General features: G+C 40.1%; 1 protein-coding gene across 3 annotated transcripts in view; it reads left to right on the forward strand.

Annotated features, from left to right (window-relative positions):
- Positions 1-14637: 14637 nt before the first annotated feature.
- Positions 14638-22560, forward strand: part of LINGO2 (leucine rich repeat and Ig domain containing 2) — a 932046-nt gene continuing 924123 nt past the window's right edge. For all 3 annotated transcript variants that reach the window (XR_011558292.1, XM_070742463.1, XM_070742464.1), the window contains exon 1: positions 14638-15798. The gene's annotated coding sequence lies outside the window, so the exon portion shown is untranslated. The remainder of the gene's footprint in view (positions 15799-22560) is intronic.

The following is a 22560-nucleotide window of genomic DNA, read 5'->3' on the forward strand; positions in this document are numbered from 1 at the left end:
TGAAGCTTCACAGAGGTTTCACGAAGGCCAGGCAATAAAACAGGATTCTTGCTGGCAAAAACAACTCTGGAGATAATAAAACCCACGCCTCCCCCAAGTCTTCCAGACTTCTAGGCCACAAGCCAAGATCAGAGACGCCAAGAATCGAAGCAAGGTCACAGGACTCCCAGTTGATAGCTCTTCTCAAGACTGTAAGGGCGGGCCTGCCTTTTCAACCCTGCTGAGGAGAACCACACCCAAACCCAGCTGTTGCCAATTCAGGGATGGAAATACCTTTCTAATTGGCCCCTTCTTTGAGCTGCACGTCTCTGCCTCATGTCTATTATAGCCTGTGCAGAGCTCCAGCCGGTCCCTGAGGAGCCTCAGGCTGAATCACAACAGAAATAAAATGGAGGCTGGCTACAAAGAACTAAGGCCACTATTTATTTATTTTTTTTGGTTTTCCAGAAACTTCAGAGATAGCAGCATGTTTCTTGGGTGGCTGACAAAATGACAGTGAGTGGATGGAGTTTTATAAAGTTCTGGGGCTTGATGATTGAGATGCTCCAGAGGGGTTGTACAATGTAGCCTTGTGTCTTTTACTATTTCAATGGTGGTGGGTTAATCCTATTCTGTCCTAAACATCATGTCCTGTTCTTAGAATTTGGGTGGGGAAATGTAAATTCTTAATCCCATTCTTCTGTGGAAACTTGTGTCTGAAGGCATTTTGTTTATGAATAGATCAGCCCATTCTTTCTGAATGAATACAAAGTCTCCAATCCAAAAGACTAGTCTCTTCTGCTTGAGGTTGTTTTTCTATAACAGGAAGACTTGGGCTGCTTACTACAATTTTGTGGTGTTTCTGGGTGATAACTGGTTTTTGAGGTAATTGCTTTTTGGCAAATAAAGTTCCAGGATGAACTTTTCCAAATCTCTCAACAACTGGGCATTCAAATCGTGAAGATTGGCACTTTTGTGACCAAAATGGGCTGCCTGTAGTTTAAGGTCAACCCTAGATGTGTGGCGTGCTTATCTAGTGCCACATCAGTTTTTTCAAGGCAATGAAAAATACCCAGTCATGGCTGCCTGCCTGGTTTCACTGATTTGGCCCTCATGACTGACATTTTAAATGAGATTTCTCTTCTGTCAAATGCCCTGCAAGGGAAAAACGCAGACATCATCAAGGCCAAAAAATTGATACTGTGATCAATTAAAACATGTAAAGTGCTTAAATGGGGAAGGGGCACATATGCAAAAAGGTTGATGGAATGATAACTTCAGAAACTTTCCAAAATATAAAATTTGTTAACAATCAATGGTTTGTTGCATTTCCTCATGAAAAACTTTTGGAAAGCATTATATCATCAGTTTGGAGAAAAGGTTGATGAATTGAGAATACCTAAAAACAGGTAGCCAATTGCCAAATGCAAACAAATTACAATTTCTCACAAATTACTAAAACATTGCAGATGTAATCATTCCATGGGCAGAAGCAGAGGAAGGATGGCTTGAATTTGACAAAATATTTAGTTATGAAATTGATTTGAATTACTAAGAGATTTTTTGGAAAATGTACTCAAAAATCCATAGAACTAGAAAATTCCTGACACTGTGAAAAAAGCTAGAGATATTATCAGGACAATTCCTGTTAATTCAGCAGAGATGGAAAGCGGGTTCTCAAAAATGAGCCTCATATATTCAAAACAAGGAACCTGCCTAATTATTCAAAACATCACTAATTTGATGACAATAAGCATCATTGGCATGACTGTGGAAAAATGGGATGCACTTCCTATGGTCAGAAACTGTCTCAAAGAACATCATTGGGCCGATGATCCATGAGTGAAGAGTAAGAGAACTGTACTTGAGGAGGCCCCAAACATAACAGTGATGTGGAAACATCTTGAACCCCAAAACAATAATACAAGTACTTGAGCGTATCACTTTAATTGTGTTATTCTTATATAAGGTGTAAGTGCATGCAATTAATGTGTTCCTTTCTGTGTCTCTTCTTTGTGCAGGTCATTGAAGCAAGGGGGTCAGTTGGTGATGTTGAAAACTGGCAGGACAGTCATCTTCCTTTTGTAAGTAGCTATTTTATTGTTTTGTGTACTTATTTTATTCTTATTTAAGTAGTAAGTGCCCAAAATAATTTCCTTTTTTTTAATATCTTCTTTTTGTAGATTATTCATTGGGGTAAAGAATTCAGTAACATCGACCTGACCACTCCCACCCAGTCATGTGACTGCCAAGCCACTCCCACCCAGTCACATGACCATAAAGCCACTCCCACCCAGTCACGTGACCATCAAGCCACTCCTACATAATTAAGCCACACCTACAGAATCAAGCCACGGCACAGAGCGGTGGTAAAAAAATTTGGAAACCACCCCAGGAGAAGGAAAATATAATCTATATAAAGGAAAGGGAAAGGAAGACGTTGGTAGTTCTTATGATGAAATAAATAATTCTGCAATCAAACAGGGAGTAGAGAATTTGCTGAGGTACCTCTTTAAGGAGAAATTACTAGTATTCACTATTCATAAGATTTTTTTCCAGTAAAACTTTTATTAGAAACATAAAAATTGATGGCAGAGAAAGACCTACTGGTCCATTGAGTCTGCCCTTTTGACGTTTTTTTTCCCTTTTTTCTTTTTTTAAAATTATTTTGTAATTTTATTATTTTATTGTATATATATATGCATGTATATATATATATAAGTATTTATATTGTGTGTTAGATGTGTTTATCGGAAGATTGTTAAAACTCAGTTACTGATGATTGTCCCTATGCTAGAAGCTAGTTCCATGCTCCCACTATTATTTCTATAAAGTAATACTTGTTAACATTACTTTTGAACTTCTATCCTGTTAGTGTGATTCCTACTCTGTTCAGTATTATTACTAGCTAACTGGTCCTTTGAGTAAATAAAAGCACCCAGGGATGGGTTTCAGCAGCTTCTGACCAGTTCTGGAGAACCGACATCGAAAATTTTGAGTTATTCAGAGAACTGAAAAATACCACCTCTGACTGGCACTGCCCCCATCTATTCTCTGCCTCCGGAGTCCCAGCTGAGGAAATGGGGATTTTGCAGTAACTTTCTCCTGGAGTGGGGAGGGAATGGAGATTTACAGTATCCTTCCCCTGCTATGCCCACCAAGCCATGCCATGCCCACCAAGACACAACCACAGAACTGGTAGTAAAAATCTTTGAAACCCACCACTGACTCCACCCAACATTTAGGGTACCACAAGATCTGGAAAGGAATGAACAAGAAAAGCAAGAACATCAACACAAAATTAAATCTCTGGAGAAGGAAAAAAAACTGAAGGCAAGGAGAGAAATAAGACCTTCTAGCCTTTTCTATAGTGTCTGGAAAATCTGAAATTATCTGTCAAATTATCAACTAAGTCTGATTTGAATCAGTCAGTTGGGTTCTGCTGCCTGCTGAGGTTCACAGACACTCCACTGTTTTAATCTTGTACTAGTTTTTCTTCCAGGAGCCAAATTATATATTTATTAAATGAATAAATAAATGGACCAAATGATTGATGCTGTCATGCTCTTTATTTTTAAAAGAAGGATACTGCATTGATGAACTTGAGGTTAAATGATATTAATATATTTTTCCCGGCAGGACAGATTAGAAAATGGCTTCAAAATGAACTATAAATGCATGACAATGTCTGCCAAAATTGGTTGAACTCAACAATAAGCCAGCAATTTTAGTTATTTTAGCACAAGCTAACTGTAGTCAATTTAGTTTTCTTCACTTCCTCATTTTCCCAACCTAAGCATATTACTGCTTTTCCTTACAATTTTAAAAAAATCTGCATGAAATATTTATACCTGTAAACACATCTTTTAACCAGTACCATTTTCCTCCAGGTGAAGTTCTTCATATAATGCAGCTTTGTGCCTACTTTCCCTAATAGATGTATTTTTATGCTTCTTTCTTTTTTTAGTTCTGAACTTCACTTTGAAATATGAAATAGTGTTCTGTCTGTATATAGTATTCTAGTATGCATATCAGAAGTTTGAACTTAATACACTGATATGTGAACTGGACAAATTTCTTGCCAATCTCTACCCAGGAAAGAGCTTTTTAATACATTATAAATTATAACAGGACAATAATAGGTAGCAAATGTAACTATGTGGTGTTAGTTATATGATATCCAGATTGTTATTCTGATGTCACATCATCTATAGGTCATATTCTCTAAGTGTATTTGTCTGTGACAAATTATAAACATAAATTATAATATGTAATTTATAAAATGTTATGTCATTTACAAAAATCATACATTTTTCCTGGCTCTTACTCACTCTCCCCATTTAGGTAAAGATTATAGCCCATCACTAAAGCAATCATTTTCAAATCAGTTCCTCTGAACATAAAACTTAGTGTAATTGATTTGAATTGAATTTATGTAGTCTTCCAGTCTCCTTATTGTAGTCTTCCAGTCTCCTTAAAGTCCTCCTTTATACGTATATTATTTTAAACCACTTTGAAGAAGATGGGCAATTAAGAAATACAAAATATAAATATATTTCATGAGATTTGCAGAACATGGATAAGAGTGACAGACCTTTTCAGTCATTGTTTATGTAGCCCCAGCTTACTTTAAGTCTTCAATTAAGTTGCATCTATTTTACTTTAATGTGTGTTTGGACACTACAGATATCTAAACTACATTTATCTTGGGATAATTTATCAGAATAATGAAGATTTAAAGCTGACCAACCTTTGTAAGGCTGTGAACCAGGATGGTGTATTGAGGATGTCAGCAGGGTTATTGTCACTTTAAGTAGCTGTCTATATAAGGGAGTCCATGAGAGGGTCTCTCTCTCTCTCTTCATGTATCTCTTCTTCTTGTTCAATCTGCATTGTAGTTCTCAGTGTAGACTGAAGATTGCTTGCTTGCCTGGTACGTGCTTACCACATGTATGTATATAGAAGTCTTGTATATAAACCAGTGTTTGTAAGGCAAACCTCTGTATTTTGCTCCTGAATTGTCTCAAAATATTAGTCACGCTGTGCACACTCTGACATAATTTAGTTTTTTGCCTGAGCATGATTGATTTTTATTTTTTATATCATTTTGATCTAGCTATATTGTTTTAGTTTTTATTTGATGGAATTACTACTGACTTGGAATTCACATAGTTACAAATACTATAAACAAAATGACAAATATAGAAAACACAATTCATTTGTTCACATTTAAGTTGATTTAGTTAACTTCAAAGGAGAGAAACTCATGGACCAACATAGAGTAAACCAGTCAAACCAAATGTCTATGTTGAGACTATCAGTGATGGATTGTGTGTTCAGATATAGATAAAATTAGTTCTTCAAAACTTCTAGGACAGGCAGATAAAGACTGTAACTCCATGTTTGCTATAATCAAAATTTATTTGCTATTTTTGAAAATCAATTTCACTTCTATGTAAATATGTAGTAGTATTATCTGAAGGATGAAAACAGAATTGGCATACTATTGCACACTTCTCTAGTGACTAATATAAAAGGAGAAGGAATTTCATATTTTCCAAAACAATTGGATTCTGATTTATAAGAGGTTTTGATTTTAAGATAGCCTATAAGTTCCCAATGGACAAGCTTACCATTCATCAACCTGATATAAAAGTTATGCTGCTTGTGATAAACTTAAATCTGGAAAATTAAAACAATTTCTCTAACTGGCAATTGGATTTTCTGAATGAAAAATGAAACACAGAATTTTCTGAAACTATTTAATTTGTGTACATATATTTTAAGAATTTATGACAAAAGTTACACAAAGCAAAACATTCATTTCATTCTTATTCCAAATACACCATTTAAGTTCAGCTCATCTATCCAAATCAATTGGTTTTTGATACTTTTATTAAATGCATATATAAATAAATTAATATATCAAATAAATTAAATTCAATACAATCATTCAAGATATACTAGTTTTTGCAAACAACAGTAAGTTATTACTTTTAGACATTATTGAAATTGACCCAACCAGTTTTGACAACATAACACAGCCCCAAAACACTAATTCTGATTGAAACCAATTGATATTATACCCAGAAAAGGGTCTAAAGCAGACCTGGGCAAGGGGTGGCCCACGGGCCACATCCGGCCTGCCCGCTATCTGTGACCGGCCCACCATAGGAGGCCCTCCTGCCTTCACCTCACACCCCCACACCCCACTTTTTGAGGCAGGAAATGGTTCGGCCCAATGGGTAACTGCTTCCTCCTTTCAAGTAGCCTGTCTTTTCTGGGGATTTCTTTTATATTTTTTTAATTTTTGGCCGCCGATAGGTGTCGAGAAGGGAGCTGCCGTGCTGTGCTGAGTCATCTTCAGGCGGAGGGGGGACTCAAAGATGTTGGTGGCGTTTGTGGCCCCCCGACAGCAGGGCAAAGGTGAGATAACGCCGACTGCCATCCAGAAGGTGAGCTGTCGGGCCTAGCCCGGGTGTATATGTGTGTCTGTGTGGGAGGGGACCGGGTGCTTCACCCTGTGTAGAAGAGAGAGAGTTGGGATTCTGCACGTCCTTCCCTGTGCGCGGGCTGAGCCAAGGCCCGGCGCTTATGACCTGGCAATGATATCGGGTGCAGCATCTTCATTTTTATGCCCAGCTGCAGCTTTCTCTCTCTTTCTCTCTCCCCTCATGGTCGCTTTCCTGTGCATTTTGGGACTGTTGGGGTCATGACTCTTGGGACCGAGGGTGCGGAAAAACATAAAGAATTTGGGCCTGTCTTTGAATGACACGAAAGAGGTCGTCTCCACACAAGAAGTGTCTAACCCAAGGGTAGGCAAAGTTGGCTCTTCTGTGACTTGTGGTCGTCATGCTAGCTCAGGAATTCTGGGAATTGAAGTCCTTATGTCATAGAAGAACCAACTTTGCCTATCCTTGGTCTAACGTATATATAGTATTGGGAAAGAACTGAGTTAATTATTTTAGTCTGGCCCTCTAAAACAGTGGTCCCCAACGTTTTTTCCACCAGGGACCAGTTTCAGCAAGACAATTTTTCTATGGCCCAGTGGGGGTGGAAAGGGGCGTGGTTGGGGGCAGGATTAAGCATGGGGGTGCTGGTCCTCCCCGCCCCTCTTTCCAGCCATCGTCCTGTGGCCGGCAGAACCTGCCTCCCAAGCCCTCTTGCCCAGTGGGAGCTAAGCGCTGGAGAGAGGGGGTCAGGCTGGCCCTCCTGCCTCCCCCCAGCCAAAAACGCAAAAGCGCCCCGCGGCAGAAGCCAAAAGAGGCTTGAGCCTCTCGGTCCTTCCCGCCCCTCTGTCCCATCCATCGTCCTGTGGCCGGCAGAACATGCCTCCCGAGGCCTCTTGCCCGGCGGGAGGCGAAGCGCTGGAGGGAGGGGGTGGCGGCATGAGGGCCAGCAGCTGCTGACTCCACGGACCGGTGCAACATGCCCCGCGGCCCGGTACTGGTCCGCGGCTCGGTGGTTGGGGACCCCTGCTCTAAAACCATCCCAATTTCTCATGCGGCCCCATGGCAAAATTAATTGCTCACCCCTGGTCTAAAGTCATTATTTTTGGCATAGAAAACTCAGGACTTTCAATTACTATTAACATGAGAAAATGTATTTCTCCATGCTACACACAGAAAACAATTTCAATAATAATTTTCATCTGTTGCTTATTCTAGAGAGGCTACTTTTTATTGGAATTGTCACTGGGAAATGGGCTGATTTTGGAAATTAACTCCTGCTCCCATTACTTAAGATTCAGTTTTTTAAAAAGTGATATTGCTTCAACCAGTGGGTGTTGTTGGGCAAGAATTGGAGTCATTTTCTTCTTGAAAAAGAAAAACAACTTTAAAGCATGTGATTTTTATTTTAGATTTAGTCTGTTTGATTTAGATTGACACAACTGTTTATTCGTATCACAGGAGCAATAATTTTGGAGGGGTGTCACATAATCTCTGCTTTATTTGCAATTGCATGAGAAAGTATTCTGAATGATTTGCAGTTAGTATTTTAAAGTGTGGACAAAACAGCAAACAGCTTCCATTGCAGGACACTCATCAATAAAGAGGAATTCAGGTTACATATTCTTAATCTGTTGGCTTCTATAGTGAGCTGAAGGGATGAAAAACTGTATTAAGTTGTTTCAGAGTGTGAGTTTAAATTGATTTATGAGCTCAGAGATGTTGAGGAAATACATTTAGTGATTTGAAATGAATCTTTTTCTATCCTACACCTACTGATTATGAGATCATCTGGGGTATGTTGGGAATTAACATTAAATTATCACTTTGTTTTTCATTTCAGGCACTGTGGTACATCATCAGATATATTTCATTCAGTAGAGAAATTGTTGTTTTCAGTAAATAAAATGAGTTCATGTCTTGGTCTCCATTTATTTAAAAGAATTTTATATTGCCCCTCATCTCAAATTTACAGGCAACACTGAAGATAAAAATAAACACTGTAAACTTTCAAATGCTGTTATATTTTGGTTCATTCTAACAAAACTATAAACAAAACAACCAAATATGTGTGTTTCTTATTCTATATTTTATATAAAATTGGATTTAGAGTACTCGAACTTATGACCCAAAGAAAATGAGAGATAATAGTCACTGAAACCAGGTAGACTTTTTAAACTTGATCTGCTCTAGTTACTTTAATTATAATTGTGACCAGCCCAAACAAGCATTATCAATTGCTTGTGGTAATGGGAATTAGAGCCCAAAGTATCTGAAATACTGTGCACTTCAGCTTTTTTTCCTCCACAGTATTTCATAGAGCAGAAGTGAATGGGATTTAAAAAGTACTCCGAAAAAGGGAAAATAAGAAAGTTAAGCAAAGAAAAATTTCGCTTTCCTATTTCTCACAGTTTGATCTTAAAAATAGGAGCAATATTTTATTTTATTTTTAAAATATTTTTTTTATTTTTCTCCACCATTAAGCAATAAATATATAACAACACATATATCCTCAATTAATAATCATCATCATCATCATCATCATCATCAATGTAAAAGAAAATAATGTGTGCGATTGGGGCAGGGGTCCCCAAACTTTTTACACAGGGGGCCAGTTCACTCTCCCTCGGACTGTTGGAGGGCCGGACTATAAAAAAACTATGAACAAATCCCTATGCACACTGCACATACCATATTAAACAAAATGAGAACATCCTATTTAGAGAGGGGGGGGGAGTTTAAAATTCATAAATGTTTATGTTTTGTTTTTAATTTTCTTTTGTTAACATTTGATTGGCTATACAAGGTTTTATTGGTTTATAGAAAAAGGTATAAAGAAAGAAGGAAGCACTTTGGCATAATGGTTAATAAGTTAGAAATATAATTGGTGTTTTACTTTTTGAAGGAACATTAAGGAGGGAACTTAATTAAAAGAAAATGTAACTGGATGACAAATTAGAAAAAAACTTTTGCAACTTTTTTGATGATTGATATTAGTTACTAACAAAATATTGCATTTTATTCATGGAAAATTAGATGACACACTGTATTGTTTGAAAGTACGTATGTTGTGAGCAAAATTTAAAAAAAATTACACCCCCCGAAAAGTCCTTCCTTCCTCTGTCCCTCCATTCATTTCTTCCTTCCTTCCTTCCTCCTTCCTTCTTTCCTTTCTTCCTTCCCTTCTTCCTTCCCCTTCACTTCTCTTTCCGTCCCTCTTTCCCTTTTCTTTATTTCTCTCTCTCTTTTCCCTCCCTCTCAAAAAAATTCTGTGCCCCACCATACACCTTGGGGGGTGGGGGTGGGAGAGGCTCCGCCCAAATTATCAATCTGTATTTAAAGTATGCTTAACATTTAACAAAGCCAATGTCTAAAAAATATGAGAGAATTCTTGAAAAATGAGAGGACTCCAAATAAGAAGGTGTTTTTTTATGAGGGTGTTTTTGCATGCATGGCTGCGCAACCGCACAGGCTAGAGGCTAGGGGGAACAGTGGCCAGATGCATCCTGTGCTCCTGTCACTCACCCGCGGGCCAGATAAATGGTCTCAATGGACCGCATGCGGCCGGCGGCCTGTAGTTTGGGGACTGCTGGATTGGGGAAACTACAGGGAGGGTGGAGGCCCTGTTTCCTCCCAGGAGATTTCTAAAGAGGGCCTATGGAAGCTTCTCCTCGTCTTTTCTGGCCCTGTTTCCTCCCAGGAGATTCCTAGAGAGTCCCCACAGAGGCTTCTCCCCACCTTTCCCGCCCGTTTCCTCCCAGGAGATGACAAGAGAGGCCCCACAGAGGCTTCTCCCCACCTTTTCCGTCTGTTTCCTCCCGGGAGATTCCTAGAGAGGCCCCACCCTGCCTTTTCCGGTTACAGTTTTGGAGGCTCGAGTTTGTAAGTGGAAAATGGTTCTTAAGAGGCAAAAAAATCTTGAAACCCAGTTCTTATCTAGAAAAGTTCATAAGTAGAGGCGTTCTTAGGTACATCTCTTTCTGTTGGTATTCTATTCAACTTCCAATTTTGTGCATATTCGAGCATAGCAGCAGTCACTATATGTGAAATTAAGTATATTTCTTTCTTATTAATTATTTTTGGCAATATAACTAATAAAAATATTCCAGGTTTTAAATCAATACTTCATTTTAATATCTTCTCAATCCATATCCGAACTCCTGACCAGTGCATTCAGAAAATATTGAGACTTTTGTCAATTTTGTTGACAAAATTAATCTACACTCAGTACCCCATACTGACAAAGTGAAAACAGAACTTTAGAAATGACATCATAATAATTGAAGTGGGTCTGAATGCATTGTACAGGCACTAGGAGATTATTGTAAAGTTGGAAATGCATTCTGTGATGCATACAACTTCTGTGTATTAGTAGATGCGGATATACCCTGTAGTACCCTCTCCAACTGCAGGTCCTTTTTAGATGCTGGAATTATGAATTCCAGAATTCCCAGAAAGTAAGGAGATTCGGGGGGGGGGGGGGAGAGCTGGCTTGAATTGTATATGCTTGAAACATGTTTGTATGCAGACGTCACCAAGTAAAAGAATTGTGAACGATATATAACTCTGAGAGTACCACAGGTGTTAAGTGAATCTGATTTTCCCATTGATTTTGCTTGTCAGAAAGTCATGAAAGGCTGTCAGGACACTGTGACCATCACATGTGTCAGTTGCTTATCTGAATTTTCACGTGACCACAGGGATGCTGCAGTGGTCATAACAGTGAAAAACAGTCAGAAATCATTTTTTTTTCAGTGCTGTTGCAACTTTGAAAAGTCACAAAATGAACTGTTGTAAATCGAGCACTATCTGTACTGGGGATTGTTTCTTCAACAACAGAGAGACATACAACTCTGTAGCTCTGTTCCATCAATATTAGGTTTAAAATGGAAGCTGTCAGGATATCAGAGTCTCAGAAAGATTATGCATGCTTCTTATCTCTCAGATTAAATTAAGCCAACACTTTTCATTCACCATTTGCTAATACTGTATGCTACTCAACTTTATTCATTTATTTATTTAAATTTGTATGCGGAACTCAGGGTGGCTTACAACGGTAAGAATAAAAAAACAATATATACAAGTAATAAACAGTAACAATAATATACTGGTAAAACATATTTAAATCTCATTCATGCAATCACACAATATCATACAATGCAATTCATAACTTTATTATTATTATTATTATTATTATTATTATTATTATTATTATTATTATTATTAATTAGATTTGTATGCCGCCCCTCTCCAAAGACTTATTGAAGTTGGAATCAAGAGAAGTGTCAATTTCTCATGGCACCCAGGCCTGCTGGCAAAGAAAGCCAATAGGGTGAAGTAGATTTAGATTTAATTGGATTTGTATGCCGCCCCTCTCTGAGGACTCGGGGTGGCTCACAGCATGTATAGAAAAAACAGGAAACAATAATAACAATCCAATTATACCTTAAAAAAACAATCTTAAAATTCTAATTAAAAACTATCAATATCATTCATTCAGCAGTAAAACTAAGCATTCATTGGTCAGGGGGGAAGGTCTAAGGAACCCCAGGCCTGGCGGCAAAGATGGGTTTTTAAACTTTTTCGGAAGGCAAGGAGGGTAGGAGCAGTATGAATCTCTGGGGGGAGCTGATTACAGAGGACTGGGGCCCCCACAGAAAAGGCTCTTCCCCTATGTCCCGCCAGCCGACATTGTTTGGTCAACAGGATCCTAAGGAGACCAACTCTGTGGGACCTCACCGGTCGCTGGGATTCATGCGGCAGAAGGCGATCTCGGAGATAATCTGGTCCTGTGCTATGTAGTTGGTTCCAGAGAGCTGGGGCCGCCACAGAGAAGGCCCTCCCCCAACAGCCTCACCAACTGGCACTTAGTCAATGGGACCTGGAGAAGGCCATCCCTGTGGGCTCTAATTGGTTACTGGAAAGTATGTAACAGGAAGTGGTCCCATAAGTTTAAAGATAAACAGCTTTGCACATGCTCACAGTCACTGCTTATGAGGGGATGTGAAATAGTTTTAAAAACAAAAAACACCCAACAATTTTATATTTTAGAATTCTAGTTGTATTGTATTGTATTTATAGCTGTGCATCTAGCTGCTAGTTGCTAGGAGGATGGTTTGAGAAATAAAGTGAGGAGGAGGGAGGAAAAGGGAAGGTTAGTCTGAAGATATTGATTGCATGACACACCGAACCATAACTAACAGCATGTTTTAGTTGAACATATTGTGTAAACTCAACCCCTACAGTTAATTTATGATTCAGTGAGTCATGCACACCCATATCATTAAATAAATCGTGCTTAAACTAAGCATGAGTAGGCATATTGTGTTGACAATGAAAATATTAAAGAGGTGAGTAATTTCTGTCTTTTAGGATTGACTATCAACATTAAACAACCCCCATGGCCAGGAAATATGCCATAACTAGCACACAACAGGGTAGGAATAAAGGTCTTGGAAAAGGTCTTGGAATGTTATCATGTGTCTATCCCTGCAAAGATCAGAACTGTACAGGGAAGGGCTTTACCTGTAATTCTCCAAGGAAGTGAAATATGGGATTTGAAGAAACAGAATATCCATGCACCTTTGAACTCCAGGGTTAGAAAGAATGCCACATACAGCTTAGAAACAACTGCCTCAGAACAAATGAAGAACAAGGACAAGTTCAGAGTTCTCATGTAAAACCAGGGTCAGATTGTGATATTTGGGTATGTGAAGGCCTAGCACAAGTTTATAATGTTGAGAAAAGTAGAAAGAAAAAGAAGAGGATGATCTGCAAGAGGATGGATTACAGTCACAATGAAGAATAGGGCTAGAGACAAATCATTGAACATAGAATAATAAAATTGGAAGGGACCTTGGAGGTCTTCTAGTCCAACCCCCTGAACAACAAATGGTTGTTCAGTCTCTTTTTGAAAGGCTCCAATGATGGAGGCAAGCTATTCCACTGGTTGATTGTTCTCACCATTACGAAATTTCTTAGTTCTAGATTGTTTCTCTACTTGGTCAGTTTCATCCAAGTCCATGTGGTGATAAGAGTCCACACCTTTATGGCACATGATTATATACCAAAATCTATCCATAAACATATTTCCCACCCATTGATCCAAGATGCCAGAAAGTTTCCTGGCTAAGTAAGGTATAAATTGGAAACCTGTGCCCTTCTAGATATCACTGAATTATAACTCCCCGAAGACCAAGCTAATGTGTCCAATAACGAAGATTGCTGGCACTTCTAAATCAGTATCTGAAGGTCCACAAGAAACCTCTATTCTCTCTAGCTTTTTTCTTTTCTAATGCTTTATCATAATTATCATCAGCTGCAATCAGCATGACCAACTCAATTAAAGCATCTGGAAAGTACATTTATTGATTGCAGCACTTCCCCTCCAATTATCATTTTTCCTGATTTTTTTTTTAAAAATCCAAACCTGGAGCATTTTTTTCTCCTTTACTCAGAAAAATAAATGGTGTCCAAGGCAGGGGGGGGGGGGGAGAGAAGGTTAATCAGGACTTTTCTTCCGCTACCTCAGCTCACCTAGTCGGGTTTACTCCGAGGAACAACTATAACTGGTAAAGTGATCGGAATTTACTCTCAAGGAAGCACACTCAACCCCGGGCTTCAGGGAAGAGAGATCTTACAGCTGGAGAAGAAGACGCAAGTGAAAACACATCTGGGAGAATATTCTGCGTTCCCATGAACAGCTGGACTAAAAGGATGAATTAAAAAAAATGATTAGCCCCACCCGGTCTGCTTTCAGGATCGAAAGCTGCCGACTTCAGATCAAGGCAAGAGGCTGTAAGCAGACCCCCCCCCCCGACGCCGAGAAACCCATCCGCTAGTACGACTGTTTTCCTTTTATCTGTGGGAAATTAAAAAAAAAACACCAAAAACCCAACCCAGACATCTTGTCGTTTGGCAAAGGCAAGAGCTTCAGCCTTACGCACTCCGATCCTATACCGATGCGTTTCTGCACACGACCGAGTTGCAATCACACAGCACAGGAGATGGACGCTTCCCAAAAGGCTGGGTTTTTTCCCCTTTTCCCTCCGTCGGTTGAGCATCCCACCTGCTCCCACCCATCTCCTAATAGCGGCGACTGACAAAAAGTGAAAAGCGGCCAAGGGAGGAGAGAGAGGACGCGCGTATTCCAAGGGCTCCTGCGCTCGTGTCTACTAGCGCCGAGGCGTTTCCAGCGCCTCTTTCCCTACTGGTGTTAAATCAGGTCATAAGAGGGGCTGCTGCTGGTGCTGCCGCTGCTGGGCGATGCCTCCTACTCCGAGCAAGCTCCTACTCCCTTGAGTTCCGACGCGATTCGGCGGCAACGGTTCCTGGCTTTCCTCGGGGAGGAGGAGAATGCGGCTAGAAAAGAGTTAAACGCCGGCTCTTTGCCTTCCCTCCGGTGTAGCGAGCAGCGGTGGAATTGCTGGCTTGACTCGAGAGGAATAAAAGGAAAGGCTGGTCGACGATGCCCCAACTACAGAAGACTCCTTGATCCGCTGCGTTGCATGCATATTGTGTTATTTTGCTTTTGTGTGTGTGTGCGTGTCCTCCCCCCCTCCTCTGAACCCTCCCATCCCCTTCTGCGGGACTTTCGGCGGCGCGTGTTCAAGCCCTGGAAGGAGCCCGCTCGTGCACTCACGCGCGCCCGCCCGCCCATCCTCACCTTAGAATCCAAGCTTGCCCGGCTTGCTTAGGTGCGATTTCTGGCGCCGCCGTTTCCTTCCTCACCGGAAAGTTTCCTCCGCCTGAAGAGGCAGCGTTTTTGCAAGCGGAGCGCGCCGCGAAAGCTTGGGCGAGGAGCGTTTTTCTTGGGGCGCGTCGGGATTTCGGCTTGGGGTCCATTCCCCGAAGAGGACACGCTGGAGTAGAAGAGACAAACCCACCTCCCCACCTTTCTTGGATTGTCGGATAAACGAGGGGGGGAAAAAGGAGAAACGGGCTCTCGATCGAGGAAAGCCTTTTATTTCAATTCTCTGCCGCCGCCGCCGCCCCTTGGCTTTTTTTGTTTTTGTTTTAGTTTTAGTGACCCTTTGTCTCGGGGGATTTATTTGTGGGAAATAATATCCAACTAAGAGAGCCGAGCCAACTTGGAAAAAGCGGGGAGACACCCCCCAGCTCACCCGCCTTGCTCTCTTTCTCTCCCATCCGCCCTAACGTCGTCCGTGGTTTTGCAGTGTTAAGGATCGCTCTCTGGGTTTGCCTTTATAATTCCCCCCCCCTCCGTGACCAATATCCAAAAAGGAACTGTGTGGAATTAAGAAAGAAGCCGGCCACCGATCCGGGTGTATATGTGTGTGTGTCTTGCGAGACACCCAGCTGGTTCTCGTTTCAAACGGCGCCGAGAAGAATTTCAGGCGGCGTGGTGCAGGTAAGAGAAAAAGACAGAAGGCGCCTTTTCCATTGGATTTCCCTCCCCCCTTTTCCCCCCGCTTTAAAAGGCACCTTGCTTTGGGATTCCTGCCTTCTCCTTCAAAAGTCCATCTATGGGCGGCCTCCTTTCCTATTTCCTCGTCGCCAACCCTGTTTTGGGATCGGGGGAGAGGGAAAGTTTAACCGGCTCTGTAAAAAGGAGGACCCGAATTCGCCGCTGGAAATGAGGCGAAAACGGCTAAATTGAGACAGAAAGGGGGGACGGGACCCCGCACCTGTTCCTTTTAAATCTTTTTTTAAAATGCACTTTAGTGTTGTTGAATTTCGGCTGTGAAGGTTTGGCGCGTTTTCCCCTTGGGCGGTTGCAGAGAGTGAAGCGCGGGCAACCTGGCCCACCGTTTTATTTTGTTTTTTTGTTTGGCGTGTTTGAGGAGCGGTGTGGGTGAGGAGGGCGGGAAGGCGCCGTGGCCCGGTCTCCGGCGGCTCCTAAGTCAAACGTGGTAGTTCTGTGCAAAGGGGTTGCACACCGGAATCGGCTGGGGGATCGTTTGCGGGTCCTTTTTTCGTCCGCTAGAGGTTCCCCGGGAGCGCGGGATTGAGAACGCAGAGGGAGCGATGCCCCCCCCCTCCTCAGAAAATGGGGTTCCTTTCAGCCGCGCCTCACTGTGGGAGAGCGGCGCTCAAAACGTGGGGTCATTAAGCCTTTCTCTATTCTACCACCACCGCCGCCGCCACCTTCTTGGCGCTTTTTCATTTCTGGGAGTAGTGAGGGAAACGCGTGTGTGTGTGAATGTATAGACAGCGAGCTTTGTGCTCTCACTTGTGTGCTTGACTCTGGAAAGCTCGCTGTTTTAATGGGGGGGGGGGGGGGAGTCGGAGGTAAACCCCCATCCATAGTCGGCATTCCTCTCATGTTCTGACCAAAGGGGCTGCTTAAGGGTTTGGTTTTTTTTAAAGAAATAATGGCTTAACTTTAGGTGTCATATTTCCTTCTCTGTAGATGATATTTGTTAATTCTTCTCAAGGAGCGTTTTAGAGTGACCTATTTTTTTTAACATGGTGGAATATATACTGGGAGTATCAGGAGGAAAGATGAAGAGGAGGAGAGAGTTTGGTTTGTCTGTTTGCAGAGAGAAAACAAATGTCTTATATACATCCAGCCCATAGGTTTGGAACAGATGGGCAGGTTGGCAAATGCTTTTTAAAAAAACTGCACATTTTTAATTTAATTGGAATATTCCTTCTGCGATCTTGATTCTACTGGTCCAGCCCCTTGTTCATTCTCTGCCACATTGCTATGATGGTTTATCCAGTCCTCACATAGGGAGTTTGATCAAATGCTTTCTGATTTCTTCATTCTCACAAGCCCACAAATGCTTGCCCAAATGTCGGCTGAATAGCATCCAAGAAGGAATTGGATATAGTGGAATCAAGCATACTGTAAAAGAAAGCCTTATGCCCTTAACCTAGTGATAGGACTCATGGGGAAAGAGTATGAGTTAAGAAAATTCTGAAGACTCTTCAGCTTGTTGGCATATTGTCATCAGCCATTGTAATATTTTATTTATTCTGGTTATTCGGCCATGAGGCTCTGTTGGCAAAAAGCTGTTGGCACTTTTTTTTTTGCTTTGCCCCCAAGTAAGAAGGAAAATGTGGGTTCCAATGTCCAGAATTATGTCTCTCCCTGGTTTTTGTTTCTGTGCCAGAGAATCACTGTATTAACATTTAATGAATACTTTAAGATTGCCTGGAAACCCCAAATGAAAATCACTGGATAGAGATGGCAAGAAAAAAAATAGGTTTTCTCCAGAGGTCTTGGCTTCCTTGTGTCTAGACACAAGGTGGTAGGGTCAGTTAAAATGACCCAGGAGTGATTAAGTTGGGAAAAACAAACTGATTTATTAATCTACTTCTAAAAGTTGTGTATAGGTACAGATGTACACTCACACACGCAGATATATACTGTGTTATGAAGCATTGCCAAAAGCCTTATTTTCATTTATATTGAGGCAAGAAATTTGCTTTATTATAACTAAACATGCTTGATAGATTACAGGGCATGGATGATTGTAATCCTGGAGATTTGACATGTGAACAAGACTCAGTGAATTTAGTAGGCTTGACCTATGAATGTAGATATCTAGAACTGTAGTATTACTATAGTAATAATGATTGGGATGAATACTTTAAGATGTATGTTTGTAGTATCTAATCTGATTCTCATGTGTTGTATGAAATACCATGCATGCTTAAAACTCATTCATCTATGAGGGAGGCTAAAATACTCTATTAAAACTGACCTTTTTCTGAGTTAAAGGTTTAATTGATATTAACTTGTATATGTACAGCACATATTCATAGCATGTCTTAATATGTAAAAGGTTTTAATAACGACGGATACTGTCATTCATATACAGTATTTGATGTACATTGTGATCAGGTCAGCTTAATTTTCAGTCAGTAGTCTCAACCAGTCAGGATTGAAAAGCTTTTAAGTTTCAGAGATCCTTGTGACGTATAATTTTGTATGCTGTATAATAATCACATTATTGATTGCCTTTATCAGAAAGCTGTCTGCTCTTTTCTGATAAAAGGCTTAAAGACAGCAGCAGCTGAGCTGAAGTAAGTTTTATGACTTGCTTTCTTACTGCAACATTGCTAGAATAGTTGTGTCTTTCCCCTCTTTTTTTTAAAGCTCAATTTTATTTCAGATTTTACTTGATCATTTTTATACAAGTACTGTACAGTATAGCTAAACTTTGGAGAGATGGGGTGGGTAGGCAGCAAAGGCTGTTTTCATTTTGATATAACATTGTAAGTGTCCTAACTGTGAAATTCATCATGTGGAGATAACTATAAACTAATGTAAAACATTATTGCTAACAAAGAAAAATTATATGGGCTTCTGGAATGCTTTCTAGGAACCCCCCCCCCCCCCACATGAATTATACCTCAAAGCTGCATAATTGGTTCCCTATTGTATGAGTGGATAACTAGAGGTAAAGCACAAGTTAGGTAGAATGCCAATTTTAGAAGAAAGGAAAATAATAAGAAAATATGGAGTCAATTTCCTGTGCATATTTATTTAATTGCATTTTAGTGAGAATTATTTATCAGACGTAATCTTATAGTTGCAGCTTGAGAAGAGCAATCTTTCTAGAAAAAAAAATCAGTGTATGTGTCTTCACTATCAACTGCCAGTGCTCTGATAAGGCAACACCCATTACAGGGAACACAATAAGAAAAATGATCTTTCTGCATAACAAATGTGAAAAATGGAGGCATACGTATATCCCAGTGTTATGAGTTGGCTATTAATTATTTTACTTGGCAGTCTTTGTTTTTTAAGAAGAAAAGAAGCTTCATTTACCTACTTTAAAAAAGCATCCGTCATATGTTCTGATATTATCTAAGAGCATGGCATTATTTAAATTAGTCAGATTTCTCCATCCTTTATTTTGCTGTTTAGATAAATGAGTAAGATGCAATATGTTTGTGTTGCTTCAGTAAAATGACACATCTTGCTGCATTTATTTTGTGTCTAGACATTCTATGAAAGGTCTCTAGGTGGAAATGTTTTCCTGTGTAGAAAGAACAGAGGAAATAGAAACTAGACGAGATGTTCTTCTATGACAGCTAAGCTATCTCTAAGCCCTATAATCCTGTTAACAGGTACCAGTGAATTAAACTGAACATCCCGGGACAATATTGTTAAGTTGTAAACTATAATGGATGTGGTCTTAAGGCTCTCCTAAGACATTTTGTTGCCTGAAGGGAGAGGCAAAATGAAGTCGCCCCGAGTTCGCGGAGAGGGGCGGCATACAAATCTAAATAATAAATAAATAAATAAATAAATAAATAAATAAGTGCTCAAGTCCCTATGCTGGAACCAATCAGACTGGCCACTATTTCCCATCATGGTTAGTATGTTTCATGGTACTGAGCACAGCAGACTAACACAAGGCTATGTTTTGTGATGTGTACCATATAAGGATCTCTCCCTCCCCCCAAGATTTTTTTCCACTTGTGGAATAGCAGCCATTCTCTGATTGATAGGGTTTTTCTTGCATAATCTTGATGGGTGAAGAAAGTTGGTCTCTTTGCTGCTAGAAATGCACCTTCATGGTTATTGCCCAAAAGTGGATAGGCACACATATCCAGTTGAATTGAATACAGGTTTGATTATGCAGACAAGGAAGTTGTCTCTGGTGCAGTGTACGGTCAGTGTACATGCAAAGCAACAGAATAATGGTCGTCATCATACCAATAAGAGGGGGACTAAGAAAGATAAGAAGGAATAATAGATAAGAAGGAATAATAAGGCTACATTTCTTCTACATGGTAAATACACATAGATGTTAGATAGTACTATCTAGAATTAGTGTTCAGCAGAAAGATGGCCAAGGGGAAAAACTGTCCCTATGTCTAGTTGTTTTGACCTGTGGGTCTCTGTAACACCATCCTGAGGAGAAGAATATAAAACAGTTTATGTCCAGATATCTTCTGACCCTCTCCTCCTGATCTGCACAATATACAGACCTTCTATAGAAGTCTGGCTGGTTGCAGTTGTATTTCTGCAGTTTTAACTATCTGCTGGAATCTGTACCTGTCTTGTTTGGTTACTGTACCAAACCAGACAGTTATAGAAGTACAACTGCCAGACTCAATAACTCCTCTGTAAAACGGTTTCAGCAACTTCTGAGGCAGACAGAAGTTCTTGAGTTGACACAGGAAGAATGTTCTTTGTTGTGCCTTTTTAATGCTGTTTCTAATGTTAAGTATCCTTTTCAAGTCCTGGCAGAACTCCAAAATTTGAAGGACAAATATGGGAAGAGATGGTAAAATAGAAGGGCGGCTTCTAAAATCCACTTTAATCTATACAGTTTTAAGGGTATTCAGCTCCAAACTGTTAGAGTTGCACCACGGAGCCAGTTGTTCAACCTTCTACCTATATGCAGACTCATCACCATCTTCAAACTTCAGAACTTTAACAGAGGGTTCCCTTGAGGTACCATCATTGGTACAGAGCTGTGATGGTGAACCTATGGCATGTGTGCCACAGGTGGCACAAGGAACCATATCGGAGGCCACACGAGGTGAAAAACGATCTTCCGGTTGGCCCATTTGGCCATTTTTCACCGTTCACAGGTTTCAGGAGTCTGTTATGAGGCCTGTGCGCATGCATGGGGGTTCAGCGGAGGAGAGTGTACATGCATGGGGGAGAGCCTGGGTGTGGGTATGCATGTGCTAGCGCACGTGCACACTCTTTTGCCACACGAGCCAAAAAGGTTTCGCCATCACTGTTATAGAGAGAAAAGATTAACAGAGAGTGTATACATCCCTGAAGGTCACCTATGCTCATTGCCCAGGTACTAGATGTAGTTTTGCCTAACCTCATCTGTTGCAACAGAAAAAACTGATTATCCACTTAGAAGTATGATGAGTAGGTACAGTGATTCCAATATTTATTAAACTGGGTATCTTCCAGTTATGCTGGATGAGCTGTATGGCTATCCTAGGAGAGGGAAATTTATGGTACTTAGAGGACACCAAAACTGCATTGGAAGTTTGCATGGAGCCAAATTAACATTCATAGACCAAAGTTGATTTTTTTTAAAATAAAAAAAATTACAGCTGGTTCTATAAATACACTGATTCTCACTCAAATGCAATTCCAGAAACCAATCAATCAATGGAATAGCTTGATTTCAGAAGTTGTGGATGCTGAATCACTGAAGGTTTTCAGAAAGAGACTCGACAACTATTTGTCTGAAATGGTATAAAGTCTCATGCTTGAGCAGGGGGTTGGACTAGAAAACTCTAAGGTCCGTTTCGAGTTTACTATTCTATGTAATGTTTTAATCAATATTTTAGTCCTTGCCCATTATATTGTATAACACGAACTATACAAACCTACCTGCTATCATGTGAAACCTTTACAAGGTTCGGACTGGTTCTTGAATCGGTAGCGCCCACAGAGGGAGGCTCCACCCACCTACCTGGGACACTTCTGTGGTAGAAGCTTCTAGAAGCTTCTGCACATGTGAGACCTGGTACCATGTGAGACCTGGTAGCAAAATTATTTACAACTTACCTCGGGTATATATAGATAAAGTACGCCCCACATACTTATATATTATAAATTAAATCTATAAAACACTATAGAACTAACTAAAATAATGACTAATAAATTACAATAGTAATTATTAATTTTTAAATGATCATTAATATCCAATACAATGTAAAACTAAGACATGAAAAAGCTAAAATAAAACAGCAAAGATCCAAATATAGAATATAAATATAGACCATTTCTGGGTCAGTTAACATGGGTTGTTATTAAAATTCCACCCAAGATTATGTGCTGCTGCACCAAATTTGGTTACATTTATGAATTGTGGAAGAGATAATACCTAGAAGTAATAGGCCAGCAAAAAATGATGCTTACAGGATAATAAACCTTGGAAATGATGGGTAAGAAGTAGTTCTAAAGGATGTACTGTGAAGACAGACATAGCTGATTTTTTTCAATTTGTTCTGCAATCACAAGACAGGAAAGTTTCATGAAACAATTTTTTCAACAATTTTAGGAGAGCTGAAGGGTGCCTCGAACCATTTATCTATGTATTTATGATAAACTTCAAGTGCCACTGATCTTCAACTTTCACTAAAAGGAAGATTTGGCATTCATGCAAGATCAAATTATTGTTTTATACCCATTATATGCTTTCTCAGGAGATTTCTTGCCTACTCATCACTC

The sequence above is a fragment of the Erythrolamprus reginae genome, chromosome 2 (genome assembly GCF_031021105.1).
Source record: "Erythrolamprus reginae isolate rEryReg1 chromosome 2, rEryReg1.hap1, whole genome shotgun sequence".
Taxonomy (NCBI): Eukaryota; Metazoa; Chordata; class Lepidosauria; order Squamata; family Dipsadidae; genus Erythrolamprus; species Erythrolamprus reginae.